Below are 13730 nucleotides of genomic sequence, written 5' to 3' on the forward strand. Positions count from 1 at the left end.
TAACCTAAAACTGAACTTTTGCTAAAGGAAACTTTCTGCAGAGCTGAAACATTGCCTCTAGTAAAGCAGATAAAATGTCGTGCATTATTGTTCGTCTGTCCTTGAAACCGGCCTTTCTGGGCGCGGCGAAGAGCTGGGAAACTGACTTCTTCACACTTCTTCAGACTTTCAGACTTCAGACCAGACCTCTGGGCGCTCGTGTTTGACGGGACTCGAGCACGCGCGCCCTCCAGGCTCGACATGTTCATCTTTTCCAGTTTGTAGCCGGTGGGCAGCTGCTCTGCCATGCCCGCGAGGAGAATCAATATTCCATGCAAGCAAGGGAAACTAACACCCCATGTTCATGGACGCAAGGAGAATCGGCACGTTACCTTAGCACGTACGGCAACCATCTGCATGAAAAATGGGGTCGTCGGGATCGGGGTTGTCTAGCCCAGGTTTTTCTACAGGATCTTATATGCATTCTTTGTCTAGTGTAATACATTTTGTCTTTCTAGCCAAGGCACTGCGCGTATCTGACTTACGTAGCACCAGTTGGTGCCAAATCGCTCTGGGTGCGTCATACGTAATTATGCAAATACATGCAGTGCTTCAGAACAGATTTATGCGAAAACTGCCACTTCACCGACGCCTCCGTAGCGTCAAGAATGTCGGAAGCTAGTCGTGTAATTCACTTGCTATTAGATTCGCGATACATGATTTCACTCACCACATTGGATCCAATGACCTTGGCTCACCATGGTGACCTCCATTCGATTACATGACGCTGGGATGGCGTTACATACGGAAAATCGGTATGCTATCGACGGAAACATGAGCTCATGTTCCGGATGGCTGCCAATCAATTCATTTAAGAATGCCTGTCTGCCTGTCTACCTGTCTGTCTGTCTGCCCGTGGGAACTCTTTTCCTAGTCAGATCACCAACACAGACGACTGCATGGCCTGCGTGAAACCTGCACATGCGAACGACTTAACCTTTGTGAAGATGTACAACGTAAGTTCAGTTCGTGTGATACTGGTGGTTGATCACACTACGTGCCAGATGAATACGTGCTTTGACGTTCAGGATCGAGACAAGTTTTCACAGGCATCGAGACAAGAGCCAAGTAGTTCAAGCAACGGTGAAGTGGTTATCTCATTTACGACGTATTGTCAAGGCAACTCAATGCTACCAAACTACCAATACCATCGGGCACTGCCGAATCGCGCAAGCGATGAAATTTATGAAACGTTTTGACTGCATGAAAACCGTCACACTGGCAACTACTTTTAAGCATTCCTGAATTACAAGCATCTCATATTTCGCAATTGCGCTGGATCATTTCGGCATGCCTTTCATGGCGCAAGACCACCTTTCTATTCACTTTCAAATTTTTACAACAGCTCGCCGGTTACTCGTTGCGAAAACACTTATCGTATTGCATACGTTGCAACATTTCACCGTGTAATTGCAAATTTCAAGTCCACGGGATAAAATTTCCGAGTACACCAACAAGAAAGTACCTACATTCTGCTGGAAAATAAACGCGAATGACTAGGTTAATCGGCATGTTTTTGGCTAGATATAGCATAAATGTAAACGCCTGGGCCCCAAACAACTTCAGATCAGTTCAAAACGAATTGCTCATAGAGTCATGCATACCGTACATGATCAACGACGATTTTAAAATACTCTCCCAAAGGCTTTAGACGTTTTTCATTTTCCACCACAGTCTCAGCATTCTATGTTCTTTGATTTTTATTTATTCGCGTTGATTATGGCTATTCTGTGTCACATATGGTTGTTGTATGCTTTACTGTGCGTTTATCCATATTTTTTGAAGTATGAAGCTCGAGCATAAGCCGATTTAAGAAAGAACATGATAGAGGTTGAAATAAGGCAACAATCGCGACATTCGCTATGCACATGTGGTATGAAATGTACAGGGTATGCTGTGTGGTCACTGATATTTCAACAAGCATGGGGCACGCACCTATCGCGCGCCATGTGACGATGCTCTGAATACGAAACAAGGTCATACTCTCACCCTATTCGTATCATGGGGAGCGATCACTTTGAGAGCATCGGATTAACATAGGGATAGCCTTAGTTTCATTCGGCGCTTTTGACTGCAGTTAAAAAAAAACTCGCCAGCTGTAATCGTTCCTCAAAATTTCGAAATCTATTGGGTGGGTATTGCCCTTCGAGGGTTCAGTATGGCGGCCTGGATGTAAATAGCTATGTGCATTTCCCATAAGCAGTGTCCACGGTGCACGTAGGAGGGGAAAACGTTTAAAAGCCTGCCGTATATGTAGCGTATACGTGGTGTTATAGGCTGTGTATTTGATGCTTGCTCTTCATTGCCTTGATACCATTATAGCAAGAATAACATGACATAGAGGCTACAAGAGATTCTTGCGTGATCTGTGGCTGCAAAGTTCTCTGTGATACATAAATGTCATCTTCTGGTTGAGCCTTTCTTGGCTTATAACACTCATTTTGCCGAGGTATGGTACACAATTTTAACAGCAGTCAAACATGAAGTGTGAACTATGGAAACACGAAATTTCCAAAAGGTTAGGGTCACTCAGCTGTCCTCGGGGGGCGGTAAAAACAGAACTGCTTTTGCTCCGTTTAATGCTGTAAACTACGTGACGAATTTAGAAAACAAAACTTTGTGCACTGACCGGTGGAAGTAACTGTTGATCAACATCATGCATCGCCACTAACCACGGTTGTGGGAAGGCTAAATTTGGTGCAATAAGACGTTAGATCCGCCCGACTGGCGCTAAAAAATTAAATGAGTTTACTCCGGTCAACAGAGCTGAACACAGTGTCCTACTTTGGTCGAATTCGTAATGCCTGTCTCCGCCTTTGTCATGCTTTAATAGGCATTTAACACAAGGCTGAAATGTTGACAAGATCATCAGCGTGCACACGTTGGAATAACCGAAAATCCTTGCTCATTGGCCCGAACTTCTCGGAAAGATCATCTGTCAGCTGGCACTTATAATGTCATCAGTCGGGAACTAAAAAAGCTATCACCACATTGCTCAAATGATAAACATAAAAGCAAGTCCCAGCGCGTCTTCTCTCACTTTGAAGATTGTGTAGTTGTTTTTGTTATTCATGTATAAAATATATAGTGTCTACAACCCTTTTATTATGGGCAGCTTCCATTGACTCGTTCCAACAGTCAATAATTTCAATACACATACGTAAAACCTATACACGATAGCAAAACTGAACTTACGTTACCCGCTCAAGAGCCAAACGTTCGTCTAAAAAACACAACCAACAACTTTGACGCGAGCTGAAAGTTGATGCGATTGTGGAACATGCCTCTTAGACTTCCGGCCCATGAAGCATTTGGGTCTGCATACCTGCAGAATGTCTCGGTTAGTGGGTTTATTCGCCTCTTCCTAGTTGCGTCATCGTCACTGGCGACCTTTTGCGCGATGCTGGAGGCATCTCATGATGCCTTTCCTGGCTGTGTCCGGGTGGTGTGACTGGATGTTCAGGTAGAGACCGGTTGCTTTTGGTTGGCGCTACACCGAAGCACTAAACCTGTTTGTGGTTCTCTCGATACGCCCGTCAAGGAACCGTCAGCTGTTGTTGATATTCACGTCCCATAGTGAAATGGATGGATGGTCGCAAGCTGTTGATGTGGTCAAGGAATGTCATTGTGCCTCTCCACACTTTCTTATATAGAGTCTGCAGAGGTCACTGCGGGGGTCACCACCCAACTGTGGAACCGAGACCTGCTTTGGAAACATCGCGCGGAACTGTGCCAAGGCTGCATAAGAGGGGTAAAGCCGTCCGGTGTTTCTCGCTTCTTCTTCACTTAACATAAGTGTGACGTCACTGGTGCCTAAACTTCAAGCCGCGGCGGGCCGCGCGGCAGCAGACGCGATGCTGAGTTGCAGCCCGAGCACCGAAATATCCGTACTGATAATACAAAATTGTTAGCGGAAGATGCATATGACCATCGAGCTGATTACGCAGAATATTACGGCGAACATGACTGTTCGATTTGCAAGCCTGAGCGGCGAACCATAAAAATGGAGTGACTTGAAAAATGAAGGCGCGCACACGACTCATTCGCGAAAGCGCGGTAGGAAAATCGGTCCGCCTTCGTTCCGACAATGAACAATCCTTCGGCGCAATAATGTATGTGATAACGTTAAGCTGCAAGCCATCACAATATACTTCGAGGTTATACGGACTCGCAGCCCGTGTTCATGCTGTCGCCGGCAGTGCGAGTGAGTGGCGAGCGTAGCGAGTCTGCTGTCTGCCGCATTTAATTTTTTTTGTTCCAGGTGCACCAAATGTGCCATGCTCGGTCCGTACCAGCCTACGTTCTGCTGTGCCCGGTCTGTATCTGTCTATGAGTCAGGCCGTGCTCGGTCCATACCAGCCTACATTCCGCTGTGCCCGGTCTGTATCTGTCTATGAGTCAGGCCGTGCTCGGTCCATACCAGCCTACATTCCGCTGTGCCCGGTCTGTATCTGTCTATGAGTCAGGCCGTGCTCGGTCCACCAGCCTACATTCCGCTGTGCCCGGTCTGTATCTGTCTATGAGTCAGGCCGTGCTCGGTCCATACCAGCCTACATTCCGCTGTGCCCGGTCTGTATCTGTCTATGAGTCAGGCCGTGCTCGGTCCATACCAGCCTACATTCCGCTGTGCCCGGTCTGTATCTGTCTATGAGTCAGGCCGTGCTCGGTCCGTATCTACCTACATCCCGACGTGCTCGGTCCGCACTTGTCCGCGAGTTAGGCCGTGTTCTGTCCGTACCTGTCTACATTCCGACGTGTTTGGTCCGTACCTTTGCGCGGGTCCACAGTGTTCGGTCCCTACCTGTCTGCTTAGACACCAGGAGTGTTGAGCCACGTATGCTGCCTTCTTGTGGCGTTTATTTGCGTTGCTATGTTCAACGCCCGAGTGGCGTGCGGGTGGTATTGTGGATAGCGCAACTGGGGTGCAGAGCACCATATGTATGTGTAACTTTTTCTTTTTAGCCAGAACAACATTAAATGTACAACCGATAAATCTCTTGACAGTGACAGAAAGAGTGCGCTTCCTTTGAGTGACAGTGGGCTCCAATAATGTTATTTATTCCACCCCCGAGCATAGCTTGTTTGGTCACGACCCCCTCCGCGATGATGTGGACCCCGGACCTTCATATGCACCTTAAACACTGTCATGTGTACCAAGTCGCATGATGGCAGCTCGCACGCCTATGTAAACCTGGTACATGGCTGGCTGTGGCCTCAGTCTTCCGTAACAGCATTTGTGCCTCGCAACAAAGGATGGATTTTCTTGTTTAGTAGAGCTTCACGTAACCCGTAACGGAAGTTCTAAGTTGGGGGGGGGGGGGGGCAAAGACATTTTGGTTACTTCTTTCCACTTCACGCCCATGGGGTCAATGCTAAATTTTAAGGAATTTGGGGATCATCCTTCTCAGTATCCATGCTTCTGCGTAGGCGTATTCTCTTCCCACGCTGATGCAATTTTAACGACTATGCTGAACGGAAGGTCGCAAAGCACATTATCACGCTTGTCATCGAATTCTACCTGATTGCTATGCAGATATACATACCTTCCACTAATCATATAGCTGTTATTGTTAAGCACGCAGCCCGATGGTCAGGCTGCCTATCTCCAAGAGTCAACACGTGCACGTTTTCGCTCTTCACATCGATTACATTTGAGCCGCGCGGCGCATAAACTTGCAATTTGCACACCAGCATATTCCATACTTAAGTCTACGTTTCCGACTGCCTGTTTACAAACACCTACCCCCAACATTTTGCTCGCTATCGGTGCGAAGGCAGTCCGATATCCCGGCAGCCCATTTCCGCAGCACTTCTCGCGTAAGCGTTTTCAATTTCCGCGCCGATTTCATTGCAATGATTAGCCGCATACGCCTTTAAAGCACACCATCATATTGGATGTTCAATTCCACGCCATTGGTTTGCTGGTCATATGGACCTTCTACTAACAGTTTGTTCATTATCGATACAAAGGGAGTCGATATTCCGGCCTTCCTATCTCGTACAGTTATCGTGTGTATGCGTTCACTTCTCACGCCAGTACATTCTATGGAATAGTTAGCGGCGTAGGTTTTTAAAACACATAATCATACTCACCGCGAAATTCTGTGCAATCGGTTCGCTGGCCATACACACCTTTCACCAGGACTTTGCTTATTATCTGTGAACGTCTTCGGTGTTTCGGCTGCCCCGCAGCGTTACGCTCTTCGGCTTAGTGCCACTCTGCATTGAAGCCCCGGCACCATTGAAATCAGCGCCCTGTACAAAGCCTGGGAAGCCCTAACTTATTACAGCCTATGGACGGTGCGTATTTGTTCAGGCAGACACAAAAGCGTCACTGGTGGAGAAAATTTGCAAAAACGATGCTAAATGAGAGAAGTTTTCTCACTGGGCTGCCAGGTCCGCGAAATACCAGGCGTAAACATTACACGGGGTTACGGGTGCGCGACACGGTGGCAGCTAAGGTCCTATAACTACAGCGCAATAGCGCGGTGTCGGCATAGCCCTAAGAGTTCATGAAGTGAACTCGAAAATCAGAAGGCAACGACGCTGAGCGAGATGAGTGGATTACACATAGTCAAACTGGAAGTACTTTGAAGTGTGCGGCTCGGATCAGATTACCACCACTAGATATACTCAAACGAATTGCTTTGAGTTTGACATAAAAGATGATCTTGTCTATCACGATCAATATTGTTGAAGAACAGTGAAGGCAGTAGGGACAAAGAAGCACGCGGCGACTCCTAAATGGTTCATGAAGAACAAACCTGCAGAGCCTGTGTAGACATAGTTTTACAAAAGTAGTTCATAGGGATGAGCTAAACAACGAGAAATAACCCGAATTACTACGGATTACGACAAATGGGTTTTGCCATGAATTTAGCCCGTTCTCTCCGTAAAGTTTGTGGTTGAGGGGGGGGGGAGAAGGCCTCATGCGTCAGACATTTGCGTTTAGCTGTATCTGGTACGCGCCACAAGACGTCACAACATTCGTGATGCTACTCGATGCCGATAGCGTGACGAGGGCGTGTTTCGCGTGATGTGTTGACGGCGGACAGAACAGTCAATATTTGCGAGACCCACTGCAAAGGTACGTCACCAAATGGGCTTTCCACGAATTTGCACATTTTCTTCTCAAAATTAGGGAGGCCGGAGTCTAGCTATGGGAGCGAGGGACCGCGATTGAACAGAAGTTGCATTCATGCAACCTGAGGTCGTTAGTTATTGCGTGCGTATTCAGTGCACATGAACATTGCCGTTGACTTAAAAAAAGAGAGCGCAAGGGATCAATAACCCTCGCCGTGACTCACCGTTTTTCGCGAAGCGAGCCGATAGCGGGGTCGATCCGGCAAACCCCATCCATCTGCCGTTTCTAAACCAGGACAGACAAAGCCTTTCGGAAAACACCGAACTTATTATGATATGATTAATAACTATTATGAATATGATTAAGTAAATATGACTATAGCATAGATATATGATATATAATTATAAATGTTCATATGAAATATGATTATAAATATTTAATAATTATAATGATATCTTAAATGTAATTAATATGGTATCATAATCAACATTTAAGTATACAATAGTGCATAAGTATCGACGAAAATTTGAGATTGGTAACAACATTTTTTATGTTGATATTTGACCCCATTTTGTCAGGCCAAAGGTCCAATTTTCCTGAGCATCGAACTTAATCAGCTCTACACGCCCATGTTTGCCAGACCATGCCTTGTAGCGACACGAAGCTTTAACAGACGTGTTCCCTGTGTGGCATGTATTTATGATGCATATCTGCGTTAAAAGGAGTGTCCCACCTTTGGGACGTGTTTTAAAAACACATTCCAGCGGAACGTCAGAACTAGCTACGTTTAATAATAGCACTGAGTATTGCCACTGCAGCACCACGAATGCACAACAAGGAAATCAATTGTCATTACTTTCGGGTTTAAATTACACTGTCAACGTTTTGTAACATCATTGCACTTTTTCCCTGCAGCTGCAACCACCGTCTTCATAGCAACCACCGCGCGCACTTCTGCTGGTGCGAGTAAAAAATAAACGTTTGTAATTTGCCCAGCGGGCAAGGGCCTGTTCCAGAAAAGCGCACTGGCTGAAGTTTCAACCAGTGCGTCTCATGGATCATGTGGTACTCCTATTCCCAAAGCCAAAGTGCGACTCGAAAAGAGCCCCTGTGGTGAAGGCCATATGGGAGAAAGCAAAGCCATAGTATAACGTTTCATTGAATTCGCGGGATCATAGCTTTATGCTTGTATATCTTTTTGTCTAAACAGAGTGTTTCGAGACTTCGCACAATGCTTATCATACGCGCGCATTACTAATTTTATTTATTTTTGACTCCAACTTACGTGGTGCCTCCCCACATAAGCGCTCGTTGTCGCTACCCTCCCTCCTATGCAATACAGACAAGTGCATGGCCTGCTGAGATAAATCTCAGCGAATTGGTTGCCTGTATCCTGCACAACCAATGCGTCATTCTCTGCTGAGCTAGGTTGGACAACTACTTTGCCGTACTTGACAGTATCTCTGCGTGGGAAGTGCGGCAGTTATGTATCAAAGTTAAAGCTGGAATATTTTGCAGCAGTCTGAACTGCTGTCTCTGCAGTTCCTGCCTGTAATCTGGAGAAAGGGTCTGAACCTGCCAGCCAGCAACGCTGGGTGGGTGTCCCAGAGCGGGCGCATTGTTTGTCCCAACTGACTTACAAAGGTCTGCTGACAAAAGGCCAGCGAAAGTCAATCTAAGCTCAGGACGGCCGTACTGTATGTAGCATTGCGCGGCAGTCAAACTCTCTGTAGACCTGTCTGGTGAAAGGGCAAAGCAAACTTATCCATTGAACTGGGTGGCACAACTTGGGTAGTGGTCTCACAGCTCACTCACCAGCCTTGATCAGCGGGTACTCTGAAGCATAAGCCATCAATGCGAACCATTCGCAATACACTAATAAAGGGTTGACGTTATTTGTTCGACACGTGGTGGTGACTAGTCGATATTAAGATTTCCTAGCTGAGGGATTGCAGGTCAAAAGAGCCAAGAGCCAGACCAATTCCGGCCATTCCATAAACGATACGACAATCAAGGCCAAAAAATATAATTGTCGGGGCGTTTTCATCTTTCATTCGTAAGGACGATTTCCAGGTATCACAGCCATCAACTGGCTCCCAATCAATGTTGTGCAAAGTACAATGACGTAATCAAATCATGATTCGTTGAGGAGCATATGTGTTAAACAAAAAACTTCGGTGTCTAGAGCGGGCGCTTCCACAGAAAAAAACATACCAATAGTTATAAGCAAGCTTGTTTCATCACATTTCATCATTGCTTCAATATCTTCAAATGTGAAGCATTCATTTTAAGCCAGTGCGCGCGCCATGGCATCCGGTTCAGCGTATGTGCTTTTCATGTGTTCTATGCATATTGGATGTGATTACCTTGCCATATTTGGATTGCACATGCACACTCGCCAGATTGAAATGTTTCAGAATAACTCATTGCATGTTTAGTCCCAATACCTTCTAAGTGCAGAATCTTGAAATTCACCGAAACTTTTTAAAGGTGATTTAGGTGCTAATATGACGCTAACTTAATCCGATATCAGCTGTTAACCAAATTAGATCGGAACTAAATGCAAAGGAAAACCTGGCAGATGGCAGATAAGGCTCTGGGCGTTTGGTTATGTAGCGCACCATGTGTGAACATATGACGCAATATTCATGACGCAAGACAGGCTGGAGGTCGAAAACTTGATATCTGATATCTTATCAGTTGTCCCGCCTTATTGAACACGCTTTGTTGCGTTTACTCAGCAGGTAAATCAAATATTTGTGTACACTTACCTTTGCGTTCAAGTATGTAACCTCTGTTCAGCTTTATCTATGCCATTCCAATGTGGTATGCTCAACCCATCCAGTTCTTCAGCACTACTATCCGGTCGCACGGCCAATAGGCACCCGTCAACGTCCAAAGCCAAGCCTTAATTGATCGCCCAGACGTAGACCATTATGGCATGGTTTCTGGTCCCCTCTACCTTTAAAATATGTTTTCACTTCCACGGCCACAGGAGGTAAGCATTGATTCGACTGATTTACCGAAATTGCGTTCCAAGTGTCTCAACTTATTTCCATGACAGCGTGCCAAAGCCTGCTCGGCTTGGCGCCTAGGCTACTAAGCCATTCCCGCCAAATGACTCAGGCATTAAGCGCTACTCAGAGAAATACGGCTCGTTTACGGACTGGCAAACGACGCTGTCAGCCCACCCGGCTCGTGTCAGAACCCCCTCCCCCTTTGTGACCCCATGACACCTGGTACTGTCGGCATCCCTCGCCGGCGGCCGCGCGCCGACCCAACCGCGCCCCTGCTGACCTTGCCCCACCCTGCTGATCTGGCCCGCCGCTGCTGATCTGGCCCGCCGCTGCTGACCTGGCCCCGCCCTGCTGACCTGGTCCCGCCCTGCTAACCTGACCCCTACCTGCTGACCTGGTCCCGCCCTGCTGACCTGACCCCACCCTGCTGACCTGACCCCGACCTGCTGACCTGACCACCGCCCCTGACTGGCCTAGCCTTCTCCGGCCGAGCCGATGCTGCTGGCGGTGCCGACGCTGACCCACGCTGACCTCATCCGGCCGATCCCGTTCCGATCGGCCTCGGCCCCACTCTACCGCCTGACCCCGACACCGCCGGCGGCGCCGACGCCGACCCGCACTGACCCCGCCGCCGCCCGCGGCGCCGGCGCCAGCGCCAGTGTGACGGACGCGCCGGCCGCGGCGGCAGCGGCGCCGGCGCTCCGTCGGTGGCGGCGATGCCGGCTGAGGGACTGGCCGCTGTGTTCGGCAGGTGAGCGGCGGTGAGAGCTCGGCCGGTGACGGCGGTGAGCCCGGCCGGTGAGCGCCGGTGAGCGGCGCCATGAGCGGCGTGGAGGCAGTGCAGCGCGAGTTTCTGGCGCTGGTGCATGGTGCAAACAGCCGCTGCTACGCGGTGCCCACGCCGAGCGGGCGCCGCGTGCGGCGCTCCTCCTCCACGCCGTGTCTGGTCGGCTGCTGGAAGCCGGCCCGCAGTCCGGAGCCGACCATCCAGTACCAACCGCGCCACGACAGCGACTCTGGGACCAACTGCCTCTCCGTCGCAGGTGGGCGCGCCGCTCATGGTTGATGGGGCTACGGGTACCTGTCGCCTGACCTATTACAGGTGGTGTGGTCACCTGTGACCTGACCTATCACAGCGGGTGTGATCACCTGTCGCCTGACCTATTACAGGTGGTGTGGTCACCTGTGACCTGACCTATCACAGCGGGTGTGGTCACCCGTCACCTGACCTATCACAGCGGGTGTGGTCACCTGTGACCTGACCTATCACAGCGGGTGTGGTCACCTGTCGCCTGACCTATCACAGCGGGTATGATCACCTGTCACCTAACCTATCACAACGGGTGTGGTCACCTGTCACCTGACCTATCACAGCGGGTGTGGTCACCTGTCACCTGATCTATCACAGCGGGTGTGATCACCTGTCACCTGACCTATCACAGCGGGTGTGGTCACCTGTCACCTGACCTATCACAGCGGGTGTGGTCACCTGTCACCTGACCTATCACAGCGGGTGTGGTCACCTGTGACCTGACCTATCACAGCGGGTGTGGTCACCTGTCACCTGACCTATCACAGCGGGTGTGGTCACCTGTCACCTGACCTATAACAGCAGGTGTGGTGGGCCTTCACCTGACTTGTTACCGGCTGGGTGACCTTTCATGCCGGACTCCTTATACCCTGACACCAGCCTCTCCGACTCGAGGACTGATCATCTGGCTGCCAAAGCCGGAACCGTGCCGTCAGCCTCCATAGCGGTCGAGCTTCATCCCCTGAGATCTCACCCCAGCAGCGGCGTGAGATGGATAGCCGAGCTGAGCTCTTCAATATTTCGGAAGAGCGTTGGAGTTAGGGGTAGTGTAACAAGGTATAGCGAACGCATCCCAGTAGCTTTTTTCGCCACGTTTATAGAATGGCACCAGCATCTCACCTTCCGCATGCGGAAAGCAGTTCTGTCCAACTTCCGGTCCCCACTGTACTCCACTCCGCTGCACGAAAGCTTCACTTCGTCTGTTTGTGCCGCGCGGCCCTCAGGGACGGGGCTGAGGCAGGCGACACACCACCACTGAGCTGTTTACCGGTGTGTCGGCGGAGCCCTACCGGTCTCATTTGCGCGATGCCGACTATGCCTTGCCAGCACGTTACGCTTCCGAAACAAAACCACGTCGTCAATGTCGGTGGTGGAATTCTGCGAAGTTCGCCTTCACTGCCGACTTGCCTATTACCAGGGTGCTGGATCACTAGGGATATAGCGCAAACACGCCGGAGGGCTGCAGTCGAGATCCTGCGCATATATCGCCGTTAATCACTGCAGCCATCTGCGCACTGGAGCCCGTAATGATGGATTCGTGGTGCGTGGCTCCACATCCGCACGCGAAGTGCACCGCTGCCGACCGAGAATACCCGCACGGGGCGCGGCGTACCGGCTGACCCCGGCTCCCTCGAGGCGCCCGCCAGGTCAGCCGGAGCCGCGGTCGGTCACCAGCGCCGCGCGCGACTCGTTCGTTCGGGCGCGGAGAAAGCCAATCAGACGTGGCCTGCGTGGTGATCACAACCGACGCCGTCCGACGGCCCAGCCCCGGCCGGCGTCAGGTGAGGGTCAGAGTCGGCTGCGGGCGCTGAGCGGGTGAGCCTGCGGCAGCGGACGCTTCTTTTTCTCTGCTCTCTCAGCTTTCTTAGCATTCCGCGTACTTGATAGCCCGCTGATTGCCACCCGACGTCAAACAAGCACCTGGCGACGGGCCCAATCTGGCCCGAAAATTAATGATATGCAGGCCTTATAATGAATGCAGAGATCAAATCGAGATCAAATGGACGCGAAATGATACGATCCGCCGACTCCTTTGCGCGGCGTACCGGAACGGATCCTTCAAAAGGACTCTAGAGCTACTGATAACGTCACGTCACGTCACAACGCACAACGCCACGAGCGGAACGTGGCCCAGGCCTCTTAGAGGCTAACCATGTTTTCTCTTTTTAATATGACGGTACTCAGAACGAGCAGATGGAAACCAATCCTGCAGCAGATGCTCTTTTTATACTCAATGAGCGCTTCTCGGTACACTTGTTTCAGAACGATAGGTTTTTCTACATTGGCACTTTCACAACGGAAAGAGTGTGCTGATTGGTTTCCCACATGCTGCCAGCTTTATCATACTACATAAAGTTCATTCGGCTCAGGTCTGGCAACATGCCTGTCGCGCCTCATGCACACGCCTCAGGGCACGAATCGGCTGCTGTTTTCGGATGGAGGGCCGCAGTTATGCGCAGTGTGAACTCTGCAAAGGATAGATGGACCTTCGTTCAGCTATACAACTGCGAAACATGCCACCAAAGCAGCATCACTTGTCTCAAACCTGTCAATATTTACCATGCCATTAGATTACGTGACTCTGATCCATATATCCTACACAGTTCATTGGTCGCACTGCGCATGGCAATACAGCGCCAGCGATCAGTGCTCAGCGATGCGTCTTGTACCTCTCCGTGTCCGCGGCTTTGTCTCACACAGTCGAATCAACCGAGACTTGTGCGCTCCTACACTGCCTTGGGTGGTATCGCATTGCTGGAGCCAGGACGGCAGTGACGGT

General features: G+C 49.8%; 1 pseudogene; it reads right to left on the reverse strand.

The window, feature by feature from the left end:
* Nucleotides 1-287, reverse strand: part of LOC119098245 (G protein-coupled receptor kinase 2-like) — a 22926-nt pseudogene extending 22639 nt beyond the window's left edge.
* Between the last annotated feature and the right edge of the window lie 13443 nt (nt 288-13730).

This window comes from Pollicipes pollicipes, unplaced genomic scaffold, assembly GCF_011947565.3.
Source record: "Pollicipes pollicipes isolate AB1234 unplaced genomic scaffold, Ppol_2.1 Scaffold_4740;HRSCAF=5597_pilon_pilon_pilon, whole genome shotgun sequence".
In the NCBI taxonomy this organism is placed as follows: domain Eukaryota; kingdom Metazoa; phylum Arthropoda; class Thecostraca; order Pollicipedomorpha; family Pollicipedidae; genus Pollicipes; species Pollicipes pollicipes.